The sequence below is a fragment of the Puma concolor genome, chromosome E4 (assembly GCF_028749965.1).
Source record: "Puma concolor isolate L17-30 chromosome E4, mPumCon1.1.hap2, whole genome shotgun sequence".
Classification (NCBI taxonomy): Eukaryota; Metazoa; Chordata; class Mammalia; order Carnivora; family Felidae; genus Puma; species Puma concolor.
Window position 1 is genome coordinate 8,663,301 of NC_141683.1, and position 19,077 is coordinate 8,682,377.

General features: G+C 51.1%; 1 protein-coding gene and 1 long non-coding RNA gene across 5 annotated transcripts in view; both read left to right on the forward strand.

Moving 5' to 3' along the window:
- PBX1 (PBX homeobox 1) overlaps positions 1–19,077 on the forward strand; it is a 298,333-nt gene that overhangs the window by 139,568 nt on the left and 139,688 nt on the right. The gene's annotated exons all lie outside the window — the stretch shown is intronic.
- On the forward strand, positions 6,964–8,526 carry LOC147572447 (uncharacterized). Its single transcript, XR_015245769.1, has 3 exons — positions 6,964–7,048; positions 7,170–7,297; positions 7,711–8,526. It is a non-coding gene; the product is annotated as an uncharacterized LOC147572447 (long non-coding RNA).

The window sequence follows — 19,077 nt, forward strand, 5'->3', positions numbered from 1 at the left end:
TGGAGATGGGGATCGCGAGGGGGAACGTAAGAGGACGTCGTGGATTCACATTCACGAACTTGAATGTGCTCACAAGCTCCATGTTTTTCCAGGGTCACCAAGAGGCCAGTGTATCTACTCAATTTCACGTGCACGACCTCCTTTTGGCAGAGTTGCTAGGTTTACAGATTTCGTTGGGCATTCACCCTCCTACCCCAGAACTTCCACATTTGAGTTGACTGTTCATTTGGAGTTGGCTGAGTTGTGTTTGAGGGTGAGTGTGTGCACTCCCATGAGTATATCTTGCATGCGTATATGCCAATATGTATGCACCTGTGTTCAAGTGACTGACCATCCTGTTCTCGTGGTCTCTCGGAGGGACTCCGTCTATTCCAGAGTGCAGACATAATTTACTTAACCGGGCCAGTTCCATTGACGTCCAACCACACAATGTCATCTGATTTTGAAAAACTTTGTGTTTGCGCATATCCTCGTTCCTCTCTGACTTTTTAGTGAGATTGGGGGAGGGAGAAAGACTCATACAGACACCCAGACACACACACAAATAGACACACAGACATGCAGGCACACACATACACACACACATGATATTCAGACACACACACACACACACACACACACACACACACACACAATGTCTTTGCTGATTATCATGAGCCTAAGCTCATTCCAGTGGCAGTGACCTGTTGGCCAAGAGCCCAAGCCTCCACGTGACAACTTGGACGTCCCTCCTGCTGGTCACAGCCACTCGGGCTGGCTGGACTCGGCTTTCTGTCTGAACCAAGAAGCACAGACACTCTCAGACCTGAGACAGGTTGGGAAGAAAAAGAGATGGCTCGTCCTCCCACCTTTCCTAAACTTCTTCTCCACACAGACCCAACGGCACCCACGAGGACCGCACCACCTTGTTACGGTGGGCTCCAGCATTCAGGGCAACTTTCCTACAAATCTCTTTTTATTGGCATTTCCTCCAATGTAACCATCCCTGAATTGCATTTGAATCAGCTGAGAGAAAGAGAGGAGGGAAGGGGAGGAGGCTCCCCCCTAGCTCTTGGAAAAGCAGCTCACAAGCAGCTTTATTTGGTAAAATACTGCAATAGATGCTTGTCAGAAATAATTTATTCCTGTTAGCTGTAATCTGAAGGAAAACAGATACAAGTCCTATAGTTAAAAAAAAAAAAAGTAAAGTAGTCTTGCTTTCGCTGACAGTACAAAGGTGTCATATACAAGAAGGATTGACACAGACCAAGGGGTCTTGTGGGAAATATGATAATAACTATAAAGAAGACAGATTATTCCCCAGTTGCCAACATTCAAACCTTTTTACAGTCAGTTCAAACATATAAAACTTTATTGCTCTAGCAGAAAGGGGAACAATTTCTGGTTGCACAGCTTTCCCAGGGCTGGGTTTATACTGTCTGTGTTATTGCTCTATAGTGGCATTTTAAAGTTTATTGAACAAGACTTTTACAATTGAAGGAAGTATATAAAACTGTAAATTTATTAGATTTTTCAGGATAAGTGCCCTTTCTAGTTGTGCTCAAGAATTCGGGGCTACGAGAAACCGCTAGTTACAAGACTTATTAATATTAAAGACTGAGAGTACGCACATTTTATACCTTAACTGATCTCAAAAATAATATTATTATATTACTGGGCGTCAGAGCTCTGATGCTATAGAATTGGATGGATACACACGTGTAGGACTCTAAATACCAGATGTGTTTATTCTTCGCTGGCTAAAAAGTTGGCTTTCATTATATCTTACTTTATTTGATTTTAACACCGTTGGTCGGGACACACTCCTCTGTTCACTGAAGGACGGCTTGGGGTGTTTTTTGTCAACTCCTTGTTGATTTCCCAGAATTTTTCAGTGTATGGCTCTCATGTGAGTATGGGTGGTGGGTTTTCAGAGCATATTTTAGCTGAAGTAATATATGGTGGCATCTCCCCCCCCCCCCGCAAGCAGCTATATATGCAAATAATCGAAATGTTACTAAAAAGAGTTCTCTTTTATGGCTTTCAACTTCTCATGTTTTATTTCTCTTTAAAAAAATTTTTTTTAATTTAATATTTATTTAGTTTTGAGAGAGAGAGAGAGAGAGACAGACAGAGCATGAGCAGGTGAGGTTCAGAGAGAGAGGGAGACACAGAATCCGAAGCAGGATCCAGGCTCTGAGCTGTCAGCACAGAGTCAAACCCACGGACTGTGAGATCATGACCTGAGCTGAAGTCCGACACTCAACCGACTGAGCCACCCAGGCGCCCCTCGTGTTTTCTTTCTTAAAGGCCTTTCAGGGACATGACTTGAGGAATTTTGTAATGTTTATGAAAATCTGCATCCTGGTTTCTCAGTCTCTGCACTATTGACTTTTTAGGCCAGGAGATTCTTTGTTGTGGGGACTGTGCCGTGCGTTGTACGAGGGTCAGCGGCATCTCTGTTCTTTACCATGGTTGCCAGCATCCCCATCACTCCACCGGGACAACCAAAGATGTCTCCAGACGTTGCCAGATGCCCCCTGGAGGCATAATCATCCCCTGTTACGAAGCAATCATTTATACAATGTTAGAATGTGTCTTGGAAAAAATGTTTTTACTGTAAATAATACAGTAAATAATATGGGTTCTGTCTGATAATTACAAGAACTATAGTTACCAGATATGGTAAATTATAGGATTACTTTCAGAGATGTCTGGCTATGAACCTCTCTTAAATAGTGTTACCCAAAGAATATAACATAACTCAGTCTATAAAATGTTACATAGAGGGGCGCCCGGGTGGCTTAGTCGACTGAGCGTCCGACTCTTGATTTTGGCTCCGGTCATGATCCCAGGATCATGGGATTGAGCCCCGCGTCGGGCTCTGCACTGAGCGTGAAGCCTGCTTGGGACTCTCGCTCTCCTTCTGCTCTCATCCCCGCTCGTGCCTGTTTTCTCTCTCTCTGTCTCTCTCTCTAAAATAAAAATAAATAGGAGCACCTGGGTGGCTCATGGTTAAGTGTCTGACTTCCGCTCAGGTCACAATCTCATGGTTGGTGGGTTTGAGCCCCGCATGAGGCTCTGCGCTGATAGCTCAGACCCTGGAGCCTGCTTCGGATTCTGAGTCTCCCTGTCTCTCCCTCTGCCCCTTCCCTGCTTGTGTTCTCTCTCTCTCTCTCTCTATCTCTCTCTCTCTCAAAAATAAATAAACACTTAAAAAATAAAATTAAAATAAATAAGTAATAAAGAAAATGTTACATATGATCTTTCAGGATCACCTGACTCTATAACAGGACATGTTCTGTTTACTTGCGTGGGTCTGAGGGCATGTGTTTGCGAGTATATCCATTTATCAGTCTGGATTGCAGATTCTCTCCGTAGTCTCTTATGATTAACCACTCATATGTGTTAGCCTCTTTGACTTTTCCTATGCACATGCAGAATCCTGTGTGCATAAACATACACGTGTTTGTATTATGTGCCTTCGCGGTGAAGGGGTTCAGAAGTACAGAGACACGTTGATTATAATTTTCTCACTTGACATGCTTAATTTTGAGGTACCATCAACTGGCCTTTAATTTTCAATTTGTGCTCTAGAATTTTTTTAACCTCTTCAGAAGGTTTTACTAGCGGACACATTAAAAACATTCAAAGAAGCTGTTTATAGCACCTGTTCACCTTCAGCCACCTAATGTTATGTAAGTATCTATGTGTGAATGGCACTTTGATCTGGGATTTCGTGTTAATTTGCCTAATGGCCATGACATTTACAGAATAATTAGGATATTATGTTTTCGAAAGACAGTAAGTTATAATAGGCCTTTCGTTTTATTTTGCCTGCGTTTTGGAATTCTGTGGGTTTTTTTTTTTTTTTTGTCTTCTTTTTAAAAATTCTAGACACTTGTGACTTAGTGAGGGGTAGCTTGAAGGTGTCTTGATTCTGTTATTTTGTGCAGCCGCTGTTCTTTTTGGTCTCTGTGGCCTTGGATGGCGGGGGATGTTAGCCACAAGGCAATATATCTTTTCTCCTCTTCTTGCCGTCTTTATAGGTCATTGGGCCCTACCCTAGAGGCGGATCAGAGGTTTTCTTTGCGAAGATGTGTGACATCCTTAACAAATATGGTATAACTCGCTTTAGGCACTAAATGTTTTTCTGATAAGCTGGATGTGAATTATATGGTTGGAAGGCAGATCGTGCGGTTGGAAGGCGGGGGGCTCTTGGTGAGACACCTCTGGTGATCCTCCTGGCAAATCAAAAGCTTTGTTCACCATCAGCCCTGTAGTTCCGGTGGTTTCCTTAGACCGTGATCCACCTTCTTGAGTTTTTAAACCAAGAGCCATGCCCGTGTGGGCACTCGTCGTGTATGGCTGCTCTGGAGTCTCACGCGCAATGTGCGGGTCTTTGAACTTGGCCATTGGAGGACGTGCTTGGCCCCCCTCGTTGGTGGGCTGCGGGCCACGCCTACAAACGATGGCGTCTGCGCTTTACGGAGTGGAACACCGCGTGCGGCCTCTGATGTAAATCGTGATGAGAACCCCGAGGCGCAAACTCACGGAGTCAGGTGCACACAGCCCTCCCCCCCGGAAGCACTCCTGGCGAAGACGGGGGAGGGTCTTGCTCGGGTCCCGTTCAGCCCTGGCGTCCTCAGTCCTGCTTCCAGGGACCGCGGGGGAGGTGGCGGCTGGCAGTCTTAGGAAAACCCTCAACCGGGGCAAAGGGGCCACCGAAGAAGACAAGAACCCCAGTCACAGCCAACTTCCCCGGCGGAGTCGTCCTCGGCCGGCTCGCCACCTGCCGCGTTGGGTCCCGGGGGGGGGGGGGGGGGCTGCGGACTCCTCGGGGGAGGCCGAGAGGGAACGAGCAGGGACGACAGGGGACGGCGAGTGTCGGGGACGTCCGTGAGTGTTGCGGGGGACGCCGGGCTTTCCGACCCCAGCCCCGCCGGCCGGAGGGCGGGACTCTGACTAGCGGAGGCAGCGGCTGTGACCTGAAGCCCGGGCCCCGGTGTCCCCGGGTTTCTCGTGCCCTGCCGCCGGAACGAGCTGTCGTGCTGTTTGGCACGGTTCCCGCCGGGGGTGGGGTGGGGGGTGGGGACCGTGACCGACACGGGACAGAGGAGAGCCGCGCTGGGGCTGACGGGACGGCCACCCTCGCGGGGGTGTGAGCGGGTGTGGGCGCGAGCGTGAGAGACCAGGAGTGTGGGAATGTGCGTAATCGTGTGTGAGAGATTGTGTGTGTGCGTATGTGGCAGTGCGTGTGAATGTGTGTAAGAGTATGAGTGGGGGGGTGAGTGTGAGAGCGTATGTGTGAGAGACTGCGTGTGAGGGAGCGTGAGTGTGTGGGACCGTGTGTGACAATGTGAATGTGTAAGAATGTGTGTGTGAGACTGTGTGTGTGAGAGGGAGTGTGTATGTGTGTGGGGAATGTGAGTGTGTGAGAGGCAGAGCATATGGTGAGAGCGTGTGAGAGGGAGTGTGCATGTGAGGGTGTGTGAGTGTGTGTGGGGGAATGTGTGTGTGTGTGTGTGTGTGTGTGTGTGTGAGAGAGCGTGTGAGACAGTATCTGTGAGGGAGTGTGCATGTGAGAGTGCGAGAGTGTGGGGGGAATGTGAGTGTGTGAGACAGTGTGTGTGTGAGAGGGAGTCTGCATGTGGAGTGTGTGCATGTGAGTGTGTGCGAGAGTATGGGGGGGAAATGTGTGTGAGAGTGTGTGTGAGTGTGGGAGGGAATGTGTGTGTGAGAGCATGTGTGTGAGTGTGCATCAGAGACAGTGTGTGTGTGCGTGTGAGAGGGAGTGTGTATGGGGGGAATGTGTGTGTGAGAGTGTGCGAGAGTGTGGGGGGATGTGAGTGTGTGTGAGAGTGTATGTGTGTGAGGGAGAGTGTGAGTGTGGGGGAATGTGTGTGAGCGTGTGTGAGTGTGCATGTGAGAGTGTGTGAGATTGTGAGGGGGAGTGTGCATGTGTGTGGGGGGGTGAATGTGAGAGCATGTGTGAGAGTGTGTGAGAGGGAGTGTGCGAGTGTATGTGCCAGTGGGGGGGTGTGAGTGTGTGAGAGTGTATGTGTGTGGGAGTGCGAGTGTGGGGGGATGTGTGTGTGAGACCGTGTGTGTGTGTGTGTGAGCGTGTGAGAGTGTATGTGTGTGAGGGAGTGTGCGAGTGTGTGTGCGAGAGTGGGGGGTGTGAGTGTGTGTGAGGGGGAGTGTGCGTGTGAGAGTGTGAGTGTGGGGGGGAATGTGTGTGTGAGGCCGTGTGTGTGTGAGCGTGTGAGTGTGTGAGAGTATGTGTGTGACAGTGTGCGTGTGAGTGTGTGTGTGGGGGGGAATGTGAATGTGTGAGAGACAGTGTATGTGTGTGTGTGAGAGACAGGGAGTGTGCACGCGAGAGTGTGTGTGTGCGAGCGGGTGTGCGTGCGCGTGCACGGGAGCACAGACGCCGTCCTCCGGGCTCCCGAGAGGCCTCGATGCTCGCCCAGCAGAGCTGTCTGGGAATTGGGTCCCTCTTCCCGGCGGGGGCAGCAAGGAAAGCGCGGTTCTGGGCCCGGGACCCCGAGCCGCCGGGCCCCCCGGGGAGGGCAAATGGGTTACGAGGCTCCAGACCCAGAAGCGTTGTGGGGGGGGGGTGGTGGGAGCCGAGGAGAAGTTGGGGGCCGGGGTGGGGGGGGCTTCTGTGGGTGAGGGGGGCCGGGGCTGGGCCGGGCGGGGGCGGGGGGCGATGTCCGGCAGGGACCGCGGGAAGGACGTCCCGAAGGGAGGCCCCGCGCCGGGTCCGCCCGGTGCCGGACTCGGAAGGGCGTCGCCGGCGCGAGACTTGGCAGCGGACGTGACATCTGGCCTCGCTTTCCCCCCACGCGTCCCCGTCCGGGAGGTCACGCCGTCTCCTCGCCGGCCTGCGGCCAGGCGACGCGGAGCGACCGCGGCCAAGCCCGGGCCGCAGAAGCCGCGGAGGCCGAGCGACGCGGGGGAGGGGGGGGGGGGCCCTTCGGAGTTCTGGCGCGACAGGGGTTGGAACCCGGGTGCCCGGATGCGGCCTTTTCTTTGGTCGGAGCGGGACGGCCACCAGAGCGGCTGGGTAAGGGGCGGGTGTCGGGGAGCGAGGGACGCACGTTCAGAAACAGGACTGCTTATCAGGACACCGTTTTCTAAATGGGCCCAGGGCTTTCTATTTTAAAAGTGCATTTGCCCCCGAGCAGGCGCCTCACGGTGGGCGCGGAGCCCGAGGCGGGACCCGAACTCCTGAACCGCAAGGTCACTCCCTGAGCCTGAAACCAAGAGTCTGATGCTTCACTGGCTGAGCCACCAGGCGCCGCTCTGCAAATCGGTATCTAGAAAGTCCGCCTATTATTTTTGGTTGCAGTGTTTTGTTTTGTTTTTTAAGTTTACTTATTTTGACGGGGAGACAGAGAGTTGGGGGGGGAGAACGAGTGGGGGAGGGGCAGGGAGAGAGCATATCCCGAGTACCGACAGTGCAGAGCCCGAGGCAGGGCTCGAACTTGTGAACCGTGCGGTCATGACCCGAGGCGAAATCAGGAGCCTGGCACACAACTGACGGAGCCACCCAGGTGCCCCTAAGTGCTGGTAACATACACAGTTGCAACAAATCTCTGGCACACGTACTTTATCCTCATTTGAGAGATGGAGAAACTGAGGCCACGGCAGAGTTGGGGGGGGGGGGCCAGGTGTTGAATCAAGGCTGTCTCCGAAAAACTTGGCCTCGAACACCCACCTCCGCAGGTTCGACCTGGATCTTTTCCTCGCTTCAGCCGCAATTTGTTGAGTGCTTCCTGTATGCCGCGTTCCGTACTTGTGTGCCGGGCATACCGACTGGAGGAAGACGGGGCCCTGGTCCTTCAGGTGCTCACAGCCGCGGGGACACCCGAGAGAGTGGGCAACGGCAGTGGGGCCACACATGCTCTTGAGAAGGCGGGACACGCTCCGTCACGCTGGCAACTGAGCAGAGACAAGACGGCGGCGGCCCAGCCCACTTTTTGTGGCCCCTTCGTCCACATCCACTACCCCGAAGGCTCCATCTACCTCCGTTGCTGACTGGGAGAGGACTGGCTTGCTTTCTACGGAAGTGGACGCTTCTCAGGCGAAAAGAGGGCCGTGGACGAAATGGGAAGCAGACCCACCGGAGAGATAGGTCCAGCTGCTTGTTGCAGGAAATCCTGCAGGCTTGATAGCCCCAAACTGTAGCAGAACAAAGCAGGGTCCAGTGAAACAGAAAGAATAAGGAAACAAAAATAGAAAAAAGGGTGGGGGGGACCACTTGAAGTTGAATAAACTGCCTCTGAGCCCGCTCGTGGGTTCCGAGGGGGATTCTCACGTTTCCCGGATATTTTCAGATTCCGGTGGCAACTAGGGGAAGACCATTGTGACCTTGAAACTTGGTCCGGGGGGACTGAGCTGAAGACCACCAAGACACTGCACACAGACCACCCACTGCAGAGTCTTGCACGGATCTGCTGGCCAGTCTCGCGGTGATACCGCAAGGCACCCTAAGCCACGTTTTGGAGGGCGAGCGGAAGAGCGAGAGCAGGTGTTGAAAAGCCATGAAAAAAAAAAAAAAAGAATTAAAACCAAAATGTGCCTCAGGCTCATTTCAGCTGGCAGCAGAATTCTCTCTCTCTTTCTTTTGAATTTGGCATTATTACAGGCATCGACACTGAAATACCAGAAGTCTCGGGGGCCAGAGCAGTTGGTCAGTCTGGAGGTGGGCTTCTCATGAGCCCCCTGTAAATCTGTGGAGGAGTGCATGTGGAGGAAGAGAGATGAGGGGGCCGCTCCAGGAAAGGGTGTACCCTGGGTGTGAGCTCCTGGGGACCCAGGAGACGCTGGCATTGCGTAGATGCAGCTGGGAGCTGGTCACCTGGGCGTGAATCATAGAATCATTCTGAGGATTAAATCAGCAAGCGCGTACAGGATGCTTTGGCTTGTGCCCGGCCTGTGCACCTGTGCTCGGGAAATATTAGCTGTTGTTACTGTTTCTTCCCCGGGCAAAGCGATATCATCCTCTCTCTGCAGAATGAGAAACTGATGTCAGAGGAGAGGCACCGTTGTGGGTAGGGAGGAACTTCTGGGCTCACTTATCCTCTTTCCTTTTTCTTGTTTCAGTTCTCCGCTTTCGTCCTTGTTAGAAGGCCCCCACAAGTTGAGTTTAAACGGGAGACTCCTCCAGTGCTGTTGAATTCACGGAGTGTGTGCGCCGGCCGGCCTTGGCAGGTGCCGCCTTCGACGGGGAAAGGGTTTAAGGGCCAAAGTTGGGAGAAGGGAAGGAGAAAAAAGACAGGCTCAAGTTGAAGGTGCTTAACGTCTTCTGTTGTTGAGCAGAAGCGTGAACAGCGACAGTTGAGTCCAAGGTGGGGGCGCCCGTGCTTCTCTTCCTCGGAACCCCAACTGCTCTCGCTGCCGCATCTGGGCCACCAGGTGGGAGCCTGTGTGGCTGGGCAGTGATGGCAGACCGCGCCTGCTGCTGGGTGCGGGGAGGCGCCCCCTCTTGCCATCACCCTTCCTCCCTGTTCTTCAGCCCCCTTCCTTCCACTCGCTTCTGCTGACGCCTGAGGGGAAATGGCATCCCGTGAAAAGACAGGGTGGCCGTTGGCCAGGGGCCAACCGCCTCGACCCGGGGCCGCGCTGTCAGCCACCGAGAGACGCCTGCGGACCCGGAGGCAGAGAGGGGATGAACGCTTTCGGCGGAACTTTGACCTTTGCTATTCTCTTTGCGCTCTGTCCCCTCCCTCCCCTCCACGGCTCCAGGTAGTTGACTCCTGTGACAAGCCTGAGGAACAAGTCTGCCAGGAAAGAGCATGGGGAGAAACCAGATTGGGGAAATTGCTTTCGGGACACAAGGTCCCCGCAAGCAGAGGCTTGTCCCCTGCCAGCGTCCTCGCGGTTGATGTGCGTCCGGGTGTGGGAAGTTGGAGGGAATTGCATACACGCTCCATTACAAATATCCCCCCACTCGTGCTGAGGGCCCCGGGTGGGATCCCCGAAGATGCACGGCCGTGGGGATGAGATCAGGGTGGGGTGAGCAGACAGGTTATTGAAGTTGAACTGGGGGCTGAAGAGCAGAGAGCGCTGCACGAGTTCTCCCCTTGTTCCCCTTTTTGCTTTTTTTTCTTTTTTCTTTTTCCTTTTCTTTTCCATGAGAGAATCAGAAAGGTCCCATCTGCCTTTTCGGGGAGGGTCATGCTTGGTGACTGGTAGCATCTGGGGTAGGGTCCGGTTCATTATGCCACCCAGAATATCAAAGCGGTTTAGGCGTCGGAAACCAGGGAAGGAGGAAGGGATTTAAAAAAAAAAAAAAAAACAACAGCCCGGCCGCCAATCGGGGGCTCTCTGTCTGCTGTCTGCCGGCTGCTGCTACCCACTCGTTACAATTAAAATGAAGTGTCCGTCAGCGGCTATCTTCTCTGTGTGGCCCATATGTTTCTGAGCTGATACTGTCCGGATTATTCTGTTCGGGAAAACGATAACGGCTGTTTATAACCTTGGCAAAGACTGAGGCCTAATCAGGCTGGAGCACATTTTCACCAACTGGCTGATAACAGGCTGTTAGCAGCCTTATCGCTGGGGAGAGATAGGCCAAAATAAGCAGATCTGTGAGCACAGGAGCCCAATCGAGTGGTACACACTCTGGCCCCGGCTTTATTTTTAGATTCCCTTTTCCCGGTTTGATATCAGAAGGCGCAGAGGAAGGGAGGGGGGGCGGGGAGCACCGTGTGCCCCCGCGGGATGTTAATCAACATGAGAGGCAGAGGGTCAGCCCGGCTTCCAGCGCTCAGGGCTCCGTTCAAATGAGGGAAAACACATGCAGGTCTTGGGAGACAAAGGAAGGCGAGGGGCTGGCCTGGTGTGTGGGCCCTGATGGCTTAGCATCTTCCCGCCGTTGGGAGTCTCCATCTGGATCATCTGGATCGCCAGGCCTAGGTGCTCGGTTCTTCCCCCATCCTCCCCTGCCGCAGGGACTGACTTTTGCTTTCTGTCTTAATCCACTTTGCTGGGGCGTCTTCGTGGCATTCCTCCAGAATGACATTCCCTACCCAATTCATCATCCTCACACTGGCTTAGAGACCACACAGTGGGTTGGGGGGTGAGAGGAACACAGGCAGGCCCCCCCCCCCCACCCCCCCCAAGCGTGGAGAGAGGACATGGAGGGAGGCTCAGGGAAGTCTAGAACCTGAGGCACCATGACCTCATGGCTTAATAGCTGGTACTGAGCCCCCAGGGAGAAACTGTTGGTTTTCAGAGAGGGGTAGGTTTCCGGCAAAGCCTTCAAGGAAGAGCCCTTTGAACTTGTCCCTCTACAGAGACGGATAAAAGCCAGATCTATAGCTTTTGCTCCTAGACCCAACTCTCTGAAACAGGTTACACCTGGGCCTTGACATATGTGTGGTTCTAGAGCAGTTACGGATTTGAGACAAAAAGATGCTACGTGAGGTCGTCAAGCATGTGGTGAAAATAAAATGTAGGGGGGAGGCTATAATAGTGCTGGGCAGCAGATGCCATAAGCAGAAGGGAAGTTTGAAGGTATTGTTTGCCGAAGACGGTGGAAGTCTGGAAGTCTGGTATTTTTTTTCTCTGTTCATTCTGCAGAAACCTTCCTAGCCTAAAGCGCATTAGGCATTTTATTTTATTTTTTTCAATGTTCATTTATTTTTGAGAGAGAGAAAGACAAGAGTGTGAGCAGGGGAGAGGAGAGAGAGAGAGAGAGGGAGACACAGACTCAGAAGCAGGCTCCAGGCTGATGCGGGCTCAAACCCAGGAACCGTGAGATCGTGACCTGAGCCGGAGTGGGACTCTTAACCTACTGAGCTATCCAGGCGCCCCATGGCATTTTAGTCTCTACTCTGCTTCTGTCTGTCTGTCTGTCTGTCTGTCTCCATCTCTCTTCTCTGCTTTCTTCCTCTCCTCTCCCTGCTCTCTGTGCAGCTGCCCAATTCCCGACTCACTTTTGTCTGCCTAAGACTGAGCGAGTGGAGTCAGGTGGCGGGAAAGAGGGGCCAGGGGACCGGTGCCTGGGGGGGGGGGGGAGGGAAGCGTTTTCAGGGGCACACAGATCCAAGTAAGCACAGAAGGCAGCGGAGAGCATTATCACCATTATCATGCAAATCTATTTACAAGGCTCCTTTTATTCATTAATCTTTGAATAGCAGAACCTTTGGAACCGCCTGAAATAAGAACCACCTGTGTGTCTACCACTGAAAAAACAAAAACAAAAAAATGAGTTTTAAGGACAACTGATACGTGGGAGCAGGAAGGGAAAAATTAAGTAGAAATCTCTCCATCATTTAGATCTCCACATATATGATTTTATAGCTCCCGTGTTGCAAAATGGCCAGCCGATTGGCAGTTTTGGAGACGTCCCCCCCAAGTTCAGAGAAAACCTCTGGGGAGGGTCGGAAATGTAATGAAATTATTAAACAGTCTGTTTTTAAAAATCCACTTGGAGGTTCTTCCACGCTGACTTTTATTCTCCTTTTTTGGAGATAACACATAATAATATACAATGTAGTCAATGGGATATAAATGATTTGGGTTAACGTTTCAGAGGCACTGGTGAACTCAACATAAAGGGATCTTTTGCAATATCTTCCATGAATTCATAGTAATATAATATAAAAATCTAAAGCTGGAAGAGACCTTGCATATGATCTAGTTCAGTCCTCTCACTGTCTATTAAACCTTTAATTAAGAGTTCTTTACACGTAGTCCAAGTCCCCATTTGTCACATCGCACATAGACTGGTTACATTATCTTTGGAGCAGTTATTCTTACAGGGGGCAACATAGCTCTTGCAAACACTTATTACCCTGTGTTATAGGCAATTAGCAGGGGCTGCAGGGAGATGTAGGGAAGGGATCCAGCTTTCTCTGCCACTGTTGCTAAGATGGCAGAATACCAGGTAGAAAGTCCACAGAAGAGAACGTATCCCACCTAGGGCTACGCACCTTCTAAGAAAAAATACAGCCATGTCAATGGGATGGAATGGCTCCCATATTCCTTTCGGGAGGACTTTACATCAGCGGAGTAACCATTGTCATTAAAATCCCCTCCCCGAGAGATTCTAACTCCCAAACATTATTGGTCATATGTGTTCGAGTCATGGAATCTTAGAGCTGGAGGGACCCACTCTAAAGAATTATCTCCTCGTTGTGGAGATGAGGAAATTGAAACCCCAGGGAGGGGCATCTGCCCCGTAAGCCTGAACTGGGGGCTCCGACTAGGGACGAGGAGAATGGTCCTGCCTTCTAGCCCAGTGCTTTTTCATCTTTATGATGACCTTACAGGATGACTTGGTTGTGGGATGAAAAATTTAAAATACATCCCTGAACTCTCCATGCCACTGTTTACTCCTCTGTAAAATGAGGCTTGTGATTCCCCGATTGATTTTGTAAGTTCCTCGAGAGCTGGGACCGTGCCGCCCATCCCCGTGTTTCCCAAGACACCAGCTCTCACCTCTCTCTGCACGTGGAGCTGCTCAAGAGATGTTGACTGTTGAATAGTGGAGTGAGTGAACGGATGAATAGGACTTTGAATAGGACTTTGAATTGGACTTCTCCAGCGATGACTCTTTCACGAAATGATTTTTCTAAGTTGTGTGCACCTTCCCAGCCTCGCATTTCTTAAATCTCTTTCAGCAGAAACAGTGAAAAATGGTGACGGGATCTTGGGCGGTTCTGATGACAGACCTCTGGGTCCTGCAGAGGCCCGATTATAATCAGGGAATTTTTGTTGGTGTGTGTTTGCCTTGCGGTTGGTTGTTCACGGAGCCTTGGGGAGACCCCGTGCTCCTGAGGGTCAGTTGACTTTGGGTTCTCAGCAACAGGAGTCCGGTGCGTTCTTGAGTTGTCCAGGAACCTCCTCCAGTTGTGTTGCTGTGGGATCTTTCCATGTCTCCCGGTGACGGATGGGGAACGTCACCCTGGGTGGAGACCTTATTTAACTTGCTCTTTTCTAGTGTCTAAATAACACCTGGATCCCAGGAGGTACTTGATGAGTGGGTGAGTTAAACGTAGGTATGTCTACTTTTGCTTCACTGGCCCAGGCCTTCAAAGCAAGAGGCTGGATTGAAAGCCTGTGGATTATCGGAGTCTGTTCCTCTGACTCAGAAATCCTGGTCGGGATACGCTTTTCCCCTCGAAGCATAAATTCTGTCAGTCGGTTAAAAATCTGTATCTTGGGACCTTCACTCACCCTACCTACCAGGGCCCTTTGTATACCAGGCTCCTTTCCTCATGACCCTGAGATGACTACACACAGAGGCAGACTCCACACAGACTTTGAAGGCCGCCGTTCAGAGGGTCCAACTCCAAGGCAGAGAGATTACTTGGGAGTTGGGGGGCTGGGGGGGGGTATAACAAAACTGCAGTTCTCTGGAATCTTACTTGCTTCTCAGAGGCACGTGACTGGCATATTTGGGTCATTACATAGAAAGACATTCTGCGTATGAGTTATGCCAGCGAGATGTTTCCAGATCACATGACAACGGTGTGTGTGGTGACTGCCAAGTGGTGTTTCTCTGCGCAGGACTCTGAACACACCGCCCACTGGTCTGCGTAAGGCGGCTGCACTCTGCACTAAACGCGGCATCATTCATTCTGGGATCTCCCAACCTTCCATAAACAAGTCGGTCGCTTAAGACTCCTGTGAGTTAAATAAATAATAAGATCCTTACCCCCTTGAACAGAATGGGAAGACTAAATATTGAAAAATTAGGCAATTTAGCCCAAGGCGGAGTGTGCAGAGAAAGCACGACCTGGTGAACCAACCCCGTGCGCTGGCAGCAAGAATTTTTCCTGCGAACATTTTTATAATGGCAGATTGCTGCATGGCTTGGCGAGGGCCTTTCAGTCAGCCTTCAGACTGGCGTTCATCACCCCCCGCGTGCCTGGTGCCGAGTTACAAACAGTTAAGGAAAACATATGCAATTCCTTTCTTACAAGACCTAAAGACACTGCAGCTGTGACGGCTCAATGCGGAACATAGTTCAAATATTAAATGTGATAATACGGGCAATATTCAGTTTTGGAGGCAGACAGCAGTTCGGGTCCAGGGTGGTGGTGGTGATGGTGGGACATGGCTGGTCGGGGAAGGGAGCTGGAGCTCGGGGTTGAAAAATGGGTAGGTTTGGGGCCCTTGGGGGGCTTGGTCGGTTGAGCGTCCGACTTCGGCTCAGGTCGTGATCTCGCGGTCCGTGAGTTCGAGCCCCGCGTCGGGCTCTGTGCCGACAGCTCAGAGCCTGGACCCTGCTTTGTCTGTGTCTTCCTTGCTCTCTGCCCCTCCCACAGTCACACTGTGTCTCTCTCTGTCTCTCAAAAATGAATAAAAGTTAAAAGAAAAATTAAAAAAAAAAAAGGAAATGGGTAGATTTGAAGTCGGCGGAAGGGAAGAATGGTTCTTGCGCTTCAGGCGAACCATAGAAATAAAGGCAGGAAAACGGGAAAGGGGGTGACAGTCGTGTAGCAGCTCTTGCTGTGTCTCAGTTTTCCTTCCAGTAAAAATAATGGAAGCGATACCACCTTTGGAACTAAGTGTGCCACCATGGGGAGGACAGCTGAGAGCGACTGATGTGTTAATAGCTGCCAGGGCAGGGTGCTCTGTGTCTGCCGCACTTTGGCATGGCATTGGCTTCGGGTTCTTGGATGACTTGAGAGCCTCTGTTTAAGAACATGGCACGGGGGCCACACGGGTGGCTCCGTCAGTTAAGCACCCGGCTCTTGATTTGAGGGACACAGGTCACGATCTCGCGGTTCGTGGGTTCGAGCCCCGCGTTGGGCTGTGCGCTGACATTACGGAGCCTGCTTGGGATTCTCTCTGTCCTTCTTTCTCTGCCCCCCACCCCTGCTTGTGCTCACCCGGTCTTCCTCTCTCTCTCAAAATAAATAAATAAACTTTTTTTTTTTTTTTTTTTAAGCGGCGTGTGTTGTGTTTTCTTTGAAGACTTTTATCCACCTGGTGCGTGGTGCGGTCAGAACCAGACTTGGGGAGGAGGAAGGCCCTTCAATGGCCACAGGCTGAATAGAGACCAGCAAATGCAACTGTATCGGGAAGGAATCCCTGGGTGTCCCAGTGTCCCCTCCCTTCCTAGACTGAGCTCTGTCAGGCAGGTGTTCAAATAAATAATGCATCTAAAAATCCTTCCAGCAGCAGCTGGGACCGTCTTAGGAGCTCCAGGATAGTGGGAGTACATCAGCCCGGCTACTTGGGCAGGTGTGTGTTAGCTCCAGAAAGTTAGAACAAATGCTCTCTAGACGTATCCCCTACGTGGACTAGGGCCCCGTTTCTGACGGAGAAACAAAATGAAGCATTTATTTCATAGAGCCCCGTCTGGAAACAGGTGTGCCTTTGGCCGAACCCTTCCGAGTTCAAAAACAAACAAATTAATAGGCTTCCACTAGGGGGAGACGGCGGTTTCAGAGCGCTGAGTGGAATTAATACCTGCTCCCCTCCAGTTCTAGCCCATCGCTAACAACAGTACCCAGTATGACCTTAAGGAGATGAATCTCCGTTAATAATCATAATGACGACGGCTTAACATAGTAGCAATCTCTTTAGCACTTAGTATGTGCCAGACGTCACGTTTTGTTTTTACTTAATCCTCAAAAAAATACCAAGATAGGTAACGTTATCCCATTTGTATGGATTCAGAAACTATTCTGAGTAGTTCGGATAGTTCCGAATGGTTCAGAACAGTTAAAGACTGGGACGCCTGGGTGGCTCAGTCGGTTAAGCGCCCGACTTTGGCTCAGGTCATGATCTCACGGTTTGTGAGTTTGAGCCCCGCGTCGGGCTCTGTGCTGACAGCGCGGAGCCTGGAGCCTGTCTCAGATTCTGTGTCTCCCTCTCTCTCTGCCCCTCCCCGGCTCGTACTCGGTCTGTCTCTCTCTCTCTCTCTCTCTCAAATAAACAAACATTAAAAAGAAAAAAAAGGGGCGCCTGGGTGGCGCAGTCGGTTAAGCGTCCGACTTCAGCCAGGTCACGATCTCGCGGTCCGTGAGTTCGAGCCCCGCGTCGGGCTCTGGGCTGATGGCTCGGAGCCTGGAGCCTGTTTCCGATTCTGTGTCTCCCTCTCTCTCTGCCCCTCCCCCGTTCATGCTCTGTCTCTCTCTGTCCCAAAAATAAATAAAAACGTGGAAAAAAAAAAAAAAAAAGTTAAAGACTTTGCCCAGCGGTGCCTAATGCTTCTGTCGTGGAGTTAAGTCTGATTCCTGAGCTATGATACTGTAGTAAAAAAGCATGAACTTGCCATTACCAGCATGTTTCACCTTTTGTTTTGTTTGATTTTGTTTTTTGTTTTTTGACTCTAAACTTAGACATGTCGATTAACATAGAAAAATATCTTGCATTGGCCTTGCAGCATGTTCAAGGTAACTTTGGAGAATCCAGATTATTTTTTGCAAAAAGATATTATTTTTTGCAACCCCAATGCCCATGAAGACAGCCGTGCAGGAGGTGAAAATCTACTGTCCATTGAAGATCCCAACTGGATCCCATCCAGGAGCTCTGAGAGGTCAAGGTGTGGTGGCCTTCATCGTTCTGGATGCTGCTTCGCTAGGACTAACTCTAAGATGTCTGGGTCTAAGGAGGAATGTTTGACAACTAGGAGTATTTAGGATTTGGGCCACAAATGTAGTCTCTAAAGTGATTTTAGAGGTCCTAATTACTATCACATGATGAGCATCCATCCACTGGGCGCTGACTGAGGAGCACTAGAGCAGCCAACCCTTGAATTGCCCGGGCTTTGGGGATGAACTCAGCCACCTCTGCTCCGTTGTGAAATCAAAGCTGATGACAGAGATGGCCTGGCTGGAGATGACCACGCTTTTGACTCTCTGGTCAGCTGGACTTTTTATAAAGATGGCAGATGTAGCCACCCACTCTTCTCTTTGTGGCAGGGACTGGTTTTGAGAGAGCGATCTGTTTTGGAATTTCAGGTTTTGAAGTGTAGAAACGTGAATTGCGAGTGAGGCCGAGTTTCAGTCTCTGGAATTGAGACCGAGGCCCTGCCTGTTCCCAGTGTTTGTGGTAAAGCCCCCTCCCTCGAGTTGAATCACCCTTGGAGGTACTGAAAGAGGAAGGGCTGACCCTCAGGAAATGACCACATGACAACCTTTTGGTTGATCACGGAAGTGTTTCAGAATTCTGCTCAGCCTTGCTCCCAGCCAGTGACCCCGTCAGATCTGATAAACCGAACAAGCTGGGGGCTACCGGAGGCCCACACAGGCATGCTGGGCTGTGAGAGGGAACAAATGGTCAGGGTAGTGGCCCACGAGCAAGCAACTCCATGCTGAGCCATTTTTCTCTGCACCCTCCCGCAGGTTTAAATCGGAGGTAGGGTTCCCGGAAATTCTTCTGTCTGTACTTTGCCCTGTGCCTGGGGAGGTTAGGAAGCTCATGGTTTGATGTCTGCAGTAAAATGTAGAATATGAGCCCTGATCCTAATGATGATGCAATTCGGTGACAAACATTCGGCCAGAACCTGGAGGTGTTCACTTGGCTGGAGGATTTGAAAGCCTTAGGCTGTTAATTAGAGTTGTAAATATAGCGTTTACAGAAAACCAGGGAGGAGACGCGTGGTGTTTGCATCGCCTGGAGACCTTTGTAAACATCGTACCTGTCCCGGATCAGAATCTCCGGCTGTGGGGAGGCCCAGGCATGTGCATTTTTGAAAAGCTCCCCAGGTGATTCTGTGCTGTGTCCCGCTAAATGGATATCCAGTGCTTTACGAGATTATACGGGAACACTGTTTTTGTCACGTTCAGTGAACATGCCAGTGATGGCCCATTCTTCCCGCCATCGAATTTGGAAGTGCTTTGGCTCTCACAAGTGTGTGCGGCTATGCGTGCGTCTAACTGCGTGTGCGCGTACAAGTGTGCGCACGCGTCTCTTTGCTTTCCGAAGCACACGGTCCGCTGCTTGCCCCCTGACATGTGATCAGAGTGATGCGGACGTGCGAGCCTGGGCAGCCCGCGTCTCCCCGTTTCACCCCTGCCTGCAAACACGGAGCACGTCCTCAAGGTACAGCTCTGAAATCCCACGCTGACCTTTTCGCGAAGCATTATAATCAAGTTGAACATTTCCAGTTGTACCGCCAGTGCT